Below are 15,369 nucleotides of genomic sequence, written 5' to 3'. Positions count from 1 at the left end.
GGGTAAAACGAATGGTAGTTGATCGTTTGCATGTGTTTCTAAGTCTTACCGATTTAAACATTCCCGTTCACGCACATTCGGAGCTGCGCGCACTCATTCAAAGCACGCACAAAGAGCCAGAGTTGATTCCTCTTTCGCGTATCCTTGCATCTGAATGAACACATACACACAAAATTATCTCAAAATAACTGTCTCGGCAAGTATTCTCGTAAACACCGTCGGTTATGTCTTAAGTGAACGTAAACAGTGGAGAAAGAAATCTCAAGTACACCATTATTGGATCCGTGCATTTGGTCTTAAAGAGGCAGCAGCCTTTAAATACCTGCTGTTCCATAAGCGCCACCTGCTGTCAGAGAGGGACATTTGCGTCTCATTCACAAAGCTAAAATCAAACTATTCTGTTTTTGCTTAAAATTTCGATCATGATTAAAATCCAGTGGTTGCCTCTGATTTTAAATGGAAAAAGCACAGCCAAAGCATTAGTTTGTTTATATGACGAGATTTATTTTATTTGTATTATTTAAGTATTTGTTTTGGGATTTGCTTTAAAATTTCAAGTTAGTTTTATTATTTGACATATTTCAATTTAACAAAGAAATTTGCTGCATTTTCATTTATAATTTGTCTTAAATCTCATTTTGTTAAAAAGAAAAATTGTGATAAAATTGTACTGTGAAATCAGTATCATGAATCGCATCGCATCGTGCGTTGAGTGAATCGTTACATCCCTATATGCTACTAGTTTTTGCTGTGGTATCAAAGAAGTATCCTGTTATTTAAATAATAAAGAACCATATTTTTTGCTCATCTGTAAAATGACCCGATCTGTTACTCAAAATCTGATATTATACTGCAATATGATCCGAACCGTGGGTTTTGTGATCCGTTGAACCCCTACTCTCTTGACTTGTTATTTGAAGAAAAAAAGCGATCACTGAAGTTTTTAATCATGCTGATTTGTCTGCAGTAAAGTTCAGCAGATGTCTTTTTTTTTTTTTCGGGCTACTTAAATTCCTTTTGGGCTACCAAAATCTGAAGAATGTCTGCCCAAAGGGCTACCAGCAGGACAATATTTGGCCTAGATACAACTATTTGAAAATCTGGAATCTGAGGGTGCAAAAAAATCAAAATATTGAGAAAATCACCTTTAAACTTGTCCAAATTAAGTCCTTAGCAATGTATATTACTAATGATAATAAATTTTTGATATATTTACGGTAGGAAATTTACAAAATATCTTCATGGAACATGATCTTTACTTAATATCCTAATGATTTTTGGCATAAAAGAAAAATCGATAATTTTGACCCATACAATGTATTTTTGGCTAATGCTACAAATACACCCGTGCTACTTGTGACTGGTTTTGTGGTCCAGGGTCACATGTTTTTTAAATAATAATAAAAAAATACGGATTAGCAATTTAGAATAATAACAGTATATTTAGTATATTTATCACCCAGCTTTAATATGCACACACACAAAAGTGTTAAACTTTTCCTAAAGATTAAGAGGAAATCCTGGCTACTTTCTCATGCTAATTCCGCCACTATTTATAGCTATTAAACTGCACGTAAATACTTTATTTTTCTTGCCATTCTGGCTTCCAGTGGGTCAACTGGTACGAATAAGGTGAATTGCCTCCTTCCCCCTCTGCCTCTAACAAAACCCTAACTGGATTGGTCTTTTTAGGGACAAGCACACGCGCACACACACACACACACACACACACTCTCTGAGCTGGTGGGGCTTCCTAAGCTTGTGAATTCTGACAAGAGACTCCAAGCGGAGGCTAGACACAGAAGGAGAGAGAAAGTATTTAAAACAGTGCTTTGTAGGAAAAATCCGAACTGTCCAACTTTGCGTATTGCTCTATTCAGCTCTAGCGTGTTTCAAACAGCAGGGCTCCCGCATTCAACCCTGCCTGACAATTATGCACTTTAATTTGGGCTAAAGTTTTGCATTAAAATTGTGCAGTAGTGCACCATGCAAAGCCATAGTAGGCCTCCCCTCCACCAAACACACATACAAAGCCCCCAGTTCTACAAACAGTCTTTCCTCCCTCCCCATTCCCCAGGCAAACCAAGCATATCAAGTGTGCCTACAGTACTCCCAGACTAATGAACAATGCGTAAAAACAAAAGGCAGAGTGAGGCCTCCATTATCTGATCTTCTGCTAAAACACAAAACCGGCCCTCTACGAGCCTGAAGGAAGTACCGGCGTGCCTGCAGGTGTGAGCCGGCTAAAAGAAAACCCTTTTGACAAAACAGATTCTTGGACTGTCAGGGATTAGAGTCATGGCACCAGTGGTAACACACATCTTTTCTTTCATAAACTCGGCAGAATTTTCTCACGAGTCTGCAGGGCCGCGCTCCGTAAGGGGCTCTCTGTGGCCATTGAAACGTCTTAAGCTTTAATTAAGTTGAAGTTGTCAGAGGAAAACCTTTTTGGCACAGATTCAGGGTCATTAATTACAGATATCTTTGTTTCTTTCCAAAGGGAAGCCCTTCGAAGACATGCAGGGCTACTTGTATGAACTGCCTCCCTGTAAACAGACTCGAACCTGGCTGAATTGATACATAAATCTCTCGAAGGGTCCTGCGAATTTAGGACAACTGCTACATGTAACCGTTTAGACCTCTTCTGTCTGGAAATTAAGAGGAGAATGTGCTCAACCTTTCCCAAAAACAAAAAAAAGAAATGAGATCAAGCTAATTCCTCATTCAGAACCAGATGTCTATGGCAGGGGTTTTCAACCTGTGGGGCACGCACCCCCAGGGGAGGCGCCAGCACCTGTCAAGGGGGGCGCGAGCATCAGTTCATTCAGAGACGTTTCTATGCACACCGCTCACACACCTGAAGTGCACAAACAGATAGCCTTCTCAGATAGCAGGTGAATACCAATGGATGTCTTGACAAGTATTCTTGTAAGCACAGTCAGTTGTTTTAAGTGAATGTAAACAGTAAAGAAAATATCAAATGTACATCAGTATAACGGATCCGGGCATTTCTAATGTAAATAATGTTTATCAAAAAGAGCAAAAGAAAAATTGTTCGCTGCCTTAATAGCTTTAATGGATATTTGCTTTTATGTTAATGTTAATAAAGTAATTCGGTGTGGCTACAGTAATACCGGGGGGGGGGGATATGAATGCGATGAATTGTCGCATTCATATCCTCATATTGCATTTATATGCATCTAATCCTGAGTTGTAGTCCCTTTTAGCAGCCTCCATTACTAATATTTTCATACTAATATGAAATAGATTTGTGTTGCATGTGAACGAGGCTGACCGCACATCTTAAATTATTCTGAATCACAATCGCAGCAGAGTATCTATTTTTATGGTCCTAATAAAATACAATGCAAGCAGACATGCCTAACATTTAAAGGCCGAAAGAGTGTGTAACTCTAGAAAATATTAATTTATTCACTATCAGCATTCCTGCTTTGTTTGCTCAAGACCTATATTGAAATCGAGCATTTTTCTTCCTTTTTTTATAGACCCCTGTGGCACCGGTGCAAGCTGTTCAGAGACTTGAGCCTGGGGTTTCTGATTTATGAGGTTTAAGTTTACCATTTTTAGTACTGCCAGACTCACAAAGCAGTTATATACTACCTGCAAAGTTCAAAATGTTCGTGGCATCCCATAGCAGATTCTGCCCACCGAAAAGTCAGGATGCTGCTAGCAAAGAAAAGAAGGCCTATTTATTACTAAAATAAATAAATAAAAAGAATAAGACTTTGGTTTCTCTCACCTCGACTTGGTTTAGCAGAAAGCTGGAGGATAAATTGCGCGGTGGTTCTGTCAAGCGCTAAGAAAATCTCTGAAACTGCTCCAAGTGCTGTTGTTGTGGGTGGCAAAGAGGCTAACTATGACAATATAGCGCCGCGCTCTTGCCTTTGATGGGTAATTGTTCTAGATTAGCATTTGGCAAACAACCAAGAGTCAAAAACCCCACTGGGTCCAATCATTTTAGCTAACTTATCATTCCCGGGTGCCCCTTGGCATGCCAAAGAGCACATCCAGCCGAACGGGATCCCTGGCACGGGGGTCTGAGGAGGAACACCCACTTATTGCTCTCTCTGGGCTCTCAGGACCTAATCAGGCATGAGCTGGGTGACTAAAGCAAAGACGCCATCGTACCGTGCTGCCAAAACAATGCAAATCAAAGCACCAGGGACTCCCCATCACCTGTCAAACTAGGCCCCAATTCCCAGGGAGCGTGTTTTTCCCCTAACCTGACGAGACTTATTTATTTATGCTGACTTCAATGATTACAAAACACCTCTCGTTGCCTTCCCCTCTGCCCGTCTGCTGTTGGCAGTAGGAGACTGGTTTCATTTGTACTGCCTGCAGTGACAAAACAGACTCATTAGTGGCATTCAGAATATGGATAAGGGCTGTTTGAGACTGGATGTTTATTCACTCCGTTCTACTAGGATGACAAGACTCCTTCAGACAAGAAAAAAAAAAATGAAGGGTTAAAAAATATGTTCCTAAACGAAAACAAATTAGGGCATTCAAACGCTTTTTTTTCCAGGTCATTAGTGGGGGGGAAAAATCCAACAAAAAGAAAACGCGCATAAAATAATAATGTTCTTGAGCATTTTTTAATAAAGGCTATCAGCACGATTTTTTTGTTTCTTCCCACCTTTTTTTCAATTCTTGTTTGTATTCTTTCGATGAGGGACCGGTTTCCGGACCCCGAAAGCAAAAAAAAAAGAAAAAAGAAAAAGAAAATAAAGGAAAAAGAAAAAAAAATAAGAAAATAAACAAAAGCTTGTTTTGTTCCTCAAAGCATTTTAAACACATTCCAGCCTTACTTGGAGACCGGCCAGGTATACGATTCCATCAATGCTGACACCATCCAAACACATGTTACCAGTAACCGCTATTGGGCCCGGAGACATAAATGTAATGTTATATCATGGGTACCACAGGAGTTGGCAACCTGAGCGAAATTCTTGTGCAAGAGGTATGCCCCCTACATTCCATTCAGAGACTGTCTTTTCCGCTACAGGCACAAAACAAGAGCAAAAAAACATCTCTTTTCTACTTTCCCTCTCCTCTACCTCAACAAATCCCAAGGAATGCATCAAAAAGCCCCAAATTACCTCCCCTATTTATTTTTTCCTCCGAATCTGTCTGGTTTATCATATGTAATTATGGCTTAGGACATTCCACCAGCGCATGGCTGTATGGTTAGCTGTTTAGGTCATATAATAATAATAATAATCATACTTGCAAATGAATGCCAAGTTAAATAAGTGAATTAGCACAATGTGTCTTTCAGCAGCACACTCTCGTCTGAGGTGGCTTATGGAGACGCAGTAAAGAGAGCGGGACACACCCCAGGGTCTCTCCAAAACGACTAAACCCACAACTGCTGTAGCGTCCATCCACAGCCTTTAATTTACTGTAATGGCGCTCGGACCGGACAGGGCGACATATACGCCCCATTTTCCGAAGGACACTGGTTCTGTGGAGCTACAATGTACTGTAAATATTGCAGTTCGCAATCAGGCCTTCAATAAGTCGATGCAGTCTGCGCCATGACTTTGGAACAGTTCATGTAAATGTTGGCCAGCCAAGTGTGGTCCAAACAGAAATCCACTAAAAACACATAAATCTACAAATTGACAGCCGGTTTGCAGAAAGTCCTAAAAGAACTTCTGTGTGTTTCTTTGGAAATATTGTTTTTCTTCTCATGTGCATTTACATTTGTATTAATCATGTCAAAGTCTGAGTGCGTGTGTTTTACCAGCATTTTAATATGTGGATTGATCCGCGTTGTAATATTTCATTGATCGCTGTAAGCGCCAATTCCTGTCAACTCACTATTAAAGCAAACAGCGCACAGGGCTTTGGGAACCAATCATGCCATGGCTTCATACATTCCTTGCTGAATGGTAAACAGATGAAGAAGGACGCGTGGAGAGAAATATTTCCATGTGGTGCTAATGTTGTTGATCTGGCATATATCATTAGGCCTGCAATAATGTTCCTTTGACAGAAGGAAATGAACAAAAAACTTTAAGATACTACAGGGTTCATGCAATGGTATTCCTGAATCACATGCTCTTCCCACTGGTTCACTGGACTTACATACTCTGTTGAAGGTCAAACGGAGGTCCTAATGCAGAAGAACAATCTGGGTTAATGGGCACCTTGAATATACAACAGCGAAAATAATCCTTAAGTCATAATGCTCATATTTTAAAGGTTTTCAACATAGTGAGCTGCCTCGTGAAGTGATTTATGTGTCGGTAATTTTTTAACATCTCCAGCAGATTTTAACAATACCGTGATAATAGTGATAACCGTGATAATTTTGGTCACTATAATCGTGATAAGAAATTTTCATACCGTTACATCCCTTACTCTGTAGACAGGACTACATATTTATAATGTCCAAGAATGCTGTCTTGGTAGGTTTTGAAACAAATCCAAAGACTCTGGTGATGGCATCCTGTTGTTGCTGATTGGTAACCAGATAAATTAACCTCTTGTCTATATTATAGAATCACTGGACTTAAACATGAAGCAGGAGCAATGGAAAATTCCATTTGCATATCACCTCTCACCTCTGTAGTTGATATGGAAGATTAAGAACTAGTCCTTAATCTTCACTCCTCTAATCCTTCTTACCGCTAAGACAGGCATGAGTGTTCGTCTGCTCCTCAAATTGCCTTAAAAGAAAGCAAACTCCCTATGAAAATGGAGGTGTATTTATATTATGGTGATTTAAAATCTGTCGCCTGGACACTTCTCTCCCATTAAATCCACTGACCTTACCATTACCCTTAAAAGCTTTCCCTGTCTCCATCAGAAGGTGAAAAAGACCAGAGGCTCCACCATCATCTTCATGCCACACTATCACAAAAAAATTAGCTTTTCTGCAATTGAGAATATTGGAAAGTCTAAAATCGGTCTAAAATAAAAAACTTCTCAATTAGCTGAGACAAAACCAGGTTTGCAAATTACTGGACAAACTCTTTCCAAATGGAGTCACAACTTTATTTTGAGTAAGACATTTGTGACATGCCTCACTAGAGTCTGGAAATTAATAACTAAATAGGCTACAACAACAAATAAGTAAAGGCACATCATGTACAGCTGATAATAATAATAACAATTAAAAAAGTATACACACACTAGGGATGTTCATTTCGGTTATTTTTCCTAACCGACGCTCGTTAACTGATTATTAAACGTTAACCGACAAGATTATTTTAAATTAGAATTGAATTAAATTAGAAAGGATAAGTGTCTGTGAACCATTGAAAAAAACTAACATTTGTTTCCCTGGGATTAATTTTACATGCGCAAAAAAGAGCAAACAACAGAACATGAGGATTCACATGGTCATATCATATCACATCACGCACCTGCGAGCGGAGAAAAACATCATAAAGCTAGGCTATAAATAATATAATAATATATTAATATAATAATAAAATAATAATAATAATAATAATAAACAGGCCTATATGAGAAATATATATTTTACTTAAATAATAAATTAAGAAAACAAAAGAAAAACTGTGCAACAAGTAGCCTAGTATGCAGAGTTTCGGTTCATTTTTGTGCTGCGCGAAAGGAAACAGACGGCAGAAAGCCAGTTCATTATCATAATAAAATACAGTCAGTCAAACATATGGAAAAAAACACACTGCTCAGTTTAAAGATGTAGTAAAGTCTGTGCCGTTAAGCGTTATCACCATACCGCCGTGATGTAATGCAAAACATTTTGTTTTACGTGGATATTGGAATACGAGTGAGGCTACATAATAAATAATATTTTGGCATTCAAATACATCGCGAATACGGAAACATTTGATTTTGTCGAATGGGAGACCCAACTTTGGTTTCAGTTTTGTTTTAGCCTAAATGAATTCGTTTTGGCTTGTCGTTTATATAGCTATAGCTTCTTATATTTTTAATTCTTGTTCTTTTCTAAATACTGTTAATTGAAAGGATTTGTTGCGGAGGGGAACTAAAATAGCCTAGCTATGTTTACAGTGTTTATTATAATGTTTGTAAACATTTCGCGTCGGCATTAGGCCTATTTCTGAAAGAAATAATAAAATGCAACTTATACTCGACTTGCGGTTTTTTTTCTTCTAAAAAACGCATTTTTTTATATACGCGTAGCGTATTTTAACCATGCAGCAAACCTTTTTAAATATTTTGATAAATTACTGAAAAAAATTAATAAATGAATTTTTAAACCGTTTAACTGATTGTATTAATCCTGTCAAAAATTCTTATGGTCGGTTAACGGTTAACCGGTTAAAATGAACATCCCTAACACACACGTTTAATAATTAATGGATAATATCTTTAAATAATTTACATGGTTTATATACAAGTAATATGTCTGTGTGTATAATGCAATTATAATTACTTAATAATATAATGAAATAAAATAATAAATAAATTATTTACAAAAATGCAAATCCATAAAACCATGTGAATTATTTAAAAAAATAAAGTAAAGTTTGCAATATGTTTTGGGTTAAGCTGAGCTAACAGTGATGGACAGCTTTGCCTCCAAACAGAGGAAATACTGTACTATTACAAATTTTAGGAAATTATTTGACTACAATAAATTATTCTGAATATTACACCATTTTATGCCTGAAAAATATGCACAATGTGCAACAAAATAAGATAGATAAGAATGAAAATGTTCACATATTGAAACCCTCCCCCTACATCTCAGCATATGTTTTTAATGCAAGCAAAGATTTATAATCTCATAGTCTCAGGTGGGAAGTACAGGAAAGGATGATGAATGCGTGTGACCCTCAGCCGGTACAGTACGAGACTGTGGCATTCCGACTAATTATGATGCATGGTCTGCAGGCTGAAATCTTTCCTTTAAAACGAGCCCATGCAAAGATGAGACAATCTCCCACCTTGTGTATCTGATAAGAGCGGAATGAGCCCCGGCTCACCACTGCATGCTTTCCCTATTCATACTTTTAAACATTAAACCCTTTCATGTTCCATCTGCCTTCTCCCCTTCCACAACAACATAGAGGAGGGTCCCTGATTTGCATCCTATTATAGAAGGGAGGGAGGAAGAGAGCACAGGGATCACGGAGAGGAGCTTGTTTAAAGAGCCCTGCCTCTTGCTTTGCTGCTCTCACTCCTCAATGGGAGCACTTCTTAGCCGAACGCTTTGCATATTGCCTATGAAGATCTTCAGGAGTCGAGCCTGTAGGGGTGAACGTTTTTAACCTGTGCTGTATCAAAAGAGTCTAAGTAAATATCACCTTACCCACCCACTAACCCACACATCAAGAGCCGGCAGGGATATATTAAGCACGTTAAATACATACAGACAAATAGAAATGTTCTAGTGCTTCTAATGCACATAAACACATCAATTCAAACTGCGGTATTGTAAGTTGATACAACTGATACAGCTAATGCCTCAACCACAGTTTATGCAGTTACAACCCATAAAAGGAAAGCCATTGTTTTTCGCTGAAAAGCCCTAGCCATAGCTTGCATTCCACGGTCCACTCGACATACCACTGGCCACTTTGAAGATTATTGAAATGTTTGCCTTTGTTCTCTGGAGAATCACAAAAACCAGGCAGGCTTCTTTTCAAACACATTGCACCTTTAGGTGAACCATTAGGCTTGGCGGCATTCAGCAAAGCATGAATTTAAGGGGAAACTAAGGTGAGCATTCGAATGCTGGAAAAACTGTTATTATAGTACACTGCATTAAACAAAAAGGCCATCCAGATCTCACCGAAAGGCTTTTAATAATTATAAAAATGATAATTCAACGGGTTAATTTAACTAAATGTGGAAAAAATCATGGGTGTAATCCAAAACAAGTGAGGGGGTTTTCTATCAGATCTATTTCAAAGCATTAAGGATTACTAGTAGCAGTCTAATCCTGCTGAACCTAAGGGGAGGTAAATCGTATTGTGTTGGAAATCCTGGCCAGGAAAGAACAGGAGGTTAAATGAGTTCTTTGCTCTGTAATCGAATATCACACTCTACTTATCTATTCAGTGAGCACCTAATGTTTAAAATCAATTACTTGAGGAATGCTTTCTTGCATTCAGGTCTGTTAATGTGAGCAAAAACTGCCACCCATGACTGCTGCTCTGTCTTCACTCGTGCATCCGTTCTGGGCCGTTGGCTCTTATTAAACGACACACGTCAATATTGATCTTAATTCCAATCTTTTCTGCAAACTCTCTCTCTTTGCCATTAATTGTTGACCGACCTAATAATCTTCGGGATGATTCTTCTTTTTTTAAACATGCAGCCTACGTGTAGCTACTTAAATAAAATAACTGGGAAAATAAAGGTTAGCACTGGAAGAAAAATATCCGCTGAGGTACAGGGGAGACCTCAGGGGAACGTGTGATGTTCAGGCATACATTTATTGTCCAATAATGCTTTCCCGACAAAGTCATATGTTTGCTCTCCGTCTGTGTCTGGAGAGTTAAAGCTAATTACCTTCAGCCATCTATTTCACCAAGAATATCATATTATTGCAATTCAAGTCCTTCCACGGCTGGCCTTATCAGAGAACTGTGAGTCATCCTTTGTTAAGCTGGGCCCAAATCCCATGAGAAATGGACGGGTGGAGGGGGCGAGTGAAAAAAGGAGGAAGATAAAAAAGAGAAAAGAATGAGAAAAAGAAAGGAAAGGGGTAAAAATGACATACTCCTGCCACTCTTTGTTCCTGGGAGTGCCACGCTCCCCTTCAGGGCTCGGTAAGTCTTATTTCCCCTGCTATGGTTCCCATACCTGTCAGCCTCAATAGCCTTCACAGTGCCTGCACAGAGACAAATGGCCTGACCTGGCCGGCCTCTCTGACCCCGGGCCAACAGGAAGATCACATCTGGTTATTAATATCAGAGCATCCTCATATGGCAGCCCCCCACTCATCTCACAAGATGGAAAGAAAAGAAAACAGCAAAGCAGGAAAGAACCAAACAGAGAGAGGTGTCTGGGGTGCCACACTTTAGCATAATGCTTTAAGTTGTCCGTCAGCAAACGTTAGTCCTGTGGGGCCGGTGTGGAGATGACCATCTGCTTACGAGTGGGGAGGGCATGATGGGAGAAATACCTATTAATATCTATGAGGATTAATGACAACAGGGTCTAGCTGAAGCCTGGGCTTTGTGTTTGCACCCACACTCGTCTGTCTGTATGCTTTAATTATACCCCCTCCCCCTCGCGCCCTCCCCTGAAAGATTCCCATTGTAATCCGCGTGCAGGTGAAAGACGAGAGCATCTGAATAATCTGGCCCCGCTGTCGGGAGGCTGAGAGAGTGCTGACATACTTTTATGCATGCAGAGAGTAAGTGGATAAACGTACGCATTTGTGAGCCAGTGGTTTTCTTTGCATTTGGAAAGTAAAGAGAGGGCTCACATAAGGCCGTTTGGGCCTGCGCAAAGTCCTCTGGTACTGTGGCGGACTGGCTCTTATTGACAAACAAATGAGACCAGGCAACGTCCACTTTTCTTTTTCTTTTAAGAATTCTCTCTCATCTCCACCCAGGTTTGGATGCTTTCTAGGGGGCATTGTGTCTAATTTTGCAGATTACATGAGAATAAATGCAAAAAATACTGTTAAACCAAATCTATCAAAACTGACATATTTTGAAGCACTTCAGTTGGTTAACGCAATAGTTCACCCAAAAATGTGTCATTTTTTACCTCATGTAGTTTCAAACCTGTAGGTGTTTTCTTTTGTTATTTTCAATAAAATAAAAGTCAGGGGGTCCAATGCTATTTTGGACCCCACTGACTTTCATTATATGGACAAAAAAAAAAAAGTCAGTCGTACAGGTTTGAAATGACACCAGAATGAGTAAATGTCAGAATTTAAATTTTTGGTGTTCACTTGTCTGAATCCAGCCTGTATTTATTAATAAAATGTGGAAAAAAGACCCAAAATAAAATACAATGTGTGCTAAGGGACAACACCAATGATGATGATGATGCTATATGAAGGTGCATGCAAAACAGATTCTCCTCGTTCTTCTATAGCACAATGGCTTTTTATGCAAATACCCTCAACTCAATCTCCTGTCCATTTTACCATCAGATCAGGGGAAATTACAGACAATAATTTGAGCTGCATATAAATGGGCATTTGATTTTCAAATGAGGAGTGAGGCTGACCTTCAGTAATGAATGTGCTGTAATATAATGTGCCCATCAACTGGCAGCCATCTTGGTTTAGAAAGATGGAGCAAGAGAGAGAGAGAAAAAAAGGGGGAAATGAGGAGGAAATACTGACCTTCTGGATGAGAATAATAAGGAAAAAAGCAAAAAGGGGTTGGGAAAAGTCTTTTGATAAAACTAAAATTCCAGTCTCCTCACTCTCACATTCTCTCCTCCTCCCTCTTTTCTCTGCTCTTCTCTTTTAATTTCCCTTCTCATTTCTCTGCCCCGACCAATGGTGTTGCCATCCGTATCATGGATAATTAGATGGGCTATCTGCCTCTCCCTGGAGACTGGCCACGGAAAGCCAGTCGCTGCGGCTCCATCTCCTCAAGAGAGGCGCATTATGTGTGCCATGGCCCCTGTGACTCAAAATGGGGAGAAAGGAGACAAGGAGGGAAAAAAAGAGGAGTAGAAGGAAAATACAAATATGGAAATGGAGCCTTGGACTCCAGACAGACAGAAAATTCTGCTTGACTGATGATAGATGCTCTGGGAGGGGGGTGGCTGCTGTAATTAAGCAGGTCATAGCTCCTGACGCGCAACTGGGGGATACATGCTGGACATCCTTATGTGATGCACACAAGCCTCCGGAGAGAGGAAGTACAGAGAAAGAAGGGAACAGACAAAGAGAGGGGGAGGGAAAAAGAGACAAAGTGGGAGATATATAAGAGTAGAGCATGGCGAGGACCACCTGGTGAACAGGTACGAATCTGGTTTTCCCCCCGCTTCCAACACACTGACCATGAACATTCTTTGCATCAAATGACCCAAGTGCCCAGCGCAAATCGGCTCTTTGGAGCAACACACATTTCTCTCAGTTTCTTAATCAAGCGTTATGCCGCCTTTGAATGGCCTTGACAGATTTACACTCGACTACATCTGCGTTTATTTGAGTGGTTATTAACGATAATTGTATAACGAAAATATATCATTACTGTAAGCTAACGCCAAACACTAAGAGGTTAAGAATGTGCATTGTATTTTTTTTAAACAGTCGAATTACTTCATAATAGTGAAAAAAATCAAAGGCTGTTTTAGGTGTGGGCTTGGGAGCTTTAAAACCACCTATAAGAAGCCAAAGTCTTTCACAAAAAAAGAAACATTGCACTGCTAATGTAAATGAGGTCTTTTTTAACGTCTGGAAAATCTGAACTCCCCTCCTCAAAAAAAAAAAAAATTGTAGGTACAAAGCTGCAATAAAAATACTCAATATGCTTTTTGTTTGTATCCTCAATCATTTTGGGCTATAAAGATACTTTGTGTTCCGTGGCTCATATGGAAAGGTCATCAATACTTTGTTCTTTAGTGCGCTACCCTTTCACCTCTGAACATAAAAGACGAGGTGTTTTTCTGGTCAAATAAAGAAACTTCTTTTTCTTTTTTCCCAACATTTACTACCAAATATACATGAGCAAAACGGCCCGGTTCCTGCCAAAAGCATTAGAAGCTGCATCTGTAGAACAGATTTTCCGCTCCCCGGGTAAAGGTGGAGGCGTGAGGAGATGAGAGAGCCAGAGCAAACCCCCTCACCCCCTCTGTGTCAAATGGACACCCTTCTCTCACAGGGCTCTTTTCTCTTTTCTTCTTTCACTTGTGCTCCTTAGGAGCACAGTCAAAAATTTAGGAGCACCTTCTAATCAATAATCGTTTTTAAAAAATTATGAATATAGAAATATTAAATGATTTAAAGAACTGAAAAGATACTTTAAAAATGAAACTAAAACTGCCAGCAGGTGGCGACAAGTCACTGATTTTATCACTGAATCATTCATTCAATTGTTCATTCGAACGGCTGAATCATTCAGGAATGAAGCAAGACCCTGTCTACACTTTGCTTATGAAAGGATTCATGAGATATGTCTGTGATACATTACGCAACGCTGCAAAAACACGTAGAAACCTTTGAAGCTCCCCTCAGCGATCACAAGTATGATGATGATCTGGTCAGTCGCACTGGTGCTCCTAAATATGTTTTCATAGTCGCACGCAGTAGTTTTCAGTCGCAAATGCTGGTTTAAGATTAAATTTGAAATATCAGGACCATTTTAATCCTACATGCTCTATATAGCCACCTGCTGTTCTAAAAAAGAAAGTGTAAATGTAAAAGATGCTCTTCAGTTGCAAAAAAATCAGGTAAACTCTAATTAAACATTTCAGGATAAACGCAAACAATCATGTCAATAATCAGGCAGTGATCCAACAACACGATCACGTTAAGAAACAAATCTACTGCAACACTTACTAAGATCATAGCTAAGCTAGGCCTTTCTCTTCCTCTAATCTCCAATATATTTGTCTTTCGATGTGATCCGAAATGCTCTCTGTTGCCATGGAGCCTTTTTATTTGCTTCGAGAATTAGCCAAGCCCCCTGACCCCCCACCCCTTTCTAAACTGCTAAGGATTTCAAAACATTCCCATGGACTGCGTCTTTAATGCCAGGCCTCCAAATACCACATGCGATCCTTTCAGCCCTTTATTTGCCTCATGCTGACTTCACCCATTGGAGGGTTTGCTCTTTGTTGTTTAGTTACTTGCTCTGTATTTCTAACACTGTCTGAATACATTAATAACACGAAGCAGCTCAAAGTCCCACTTCTTAAAGGGGCCCTATTATGCTCTTTTACAAAGTCTTGATTTTGTTTTGGGGGTGTACTAGAACAGGCTCTCATACTAGGTTGTTCGAAAAACACATTATTTTTCACATATTTTACATTATTACAACACCTCTCTCCCTAGTCTGGCATGAACGGCTCGAATAGTTCCTGTATCAAATGAAAGCCCGCCTTCTGAAATACGAAATGTGCTGTGATTGGTTAGCTGGGCCAGTGTGTGCTGTGATTGGCAGCACTCGGCGCCTGGTCGGGAAATGTCATGCCCCTTACCATAGCCGCCTGCGAGCTTCAGTGTAAATATTGCATCAATATCAAATCAATTTGAGCGCGACTTAAACCCGAATGACTGTAACCACTCTAAGTTCGTCTGTCTTGGGAAAGCTAGCGTGTCTCCGACATAGCACTCGTTGCCTTCTCTAGTGCAGCTCAACTAGGTCTCGTCCCATTCGTGATATCACAAATCCCGGAAAATGCGCGTTGTAGTCCAAACGAGTTGTTCGTTGTTAAATAAAATATCTCCTTTTGAAGTGGACTTTG

At 39.6% G+C, this 15,369-nt stretch overlaps 1 protein-coding gene across 1 annotated transcript in view; it reads right to left on the bottom strand.

The window, feature by feature from the left end:
• LOC107721891 (zinc finger homeobox protein 4-like) overlaps nt 1-15,369 on the bottom strand; it is a 79,555-nt gene that overhangs the window by 40,051 nt on the left and 24,135 nt on the right. The window lies entirely within an intron of this gene.

This window comes from Sinocyclocheilus rhinocerous, unplaced genomic scaffold (genome assembly GCF_001515625.1).
Source record: "Sinocyclocheilus rhinocerous isolate Xijiao unplaced genomic scaffold, SAMN03320098_v1.1 scaffold90, whole genome shotgun sequence".
Lineage (NCBI taxonomy): Eukaryota > Metazoa > Chordata > Actinopteri > Cypriniformes > Cyprinidae > Sinocyclocheilus > Sinocyclocheilus rhinocerous.
Note: the sequence above shows the minus strand (reverse complement) of the source record. Positions and strands in the feature narration are given on the sequence as shown.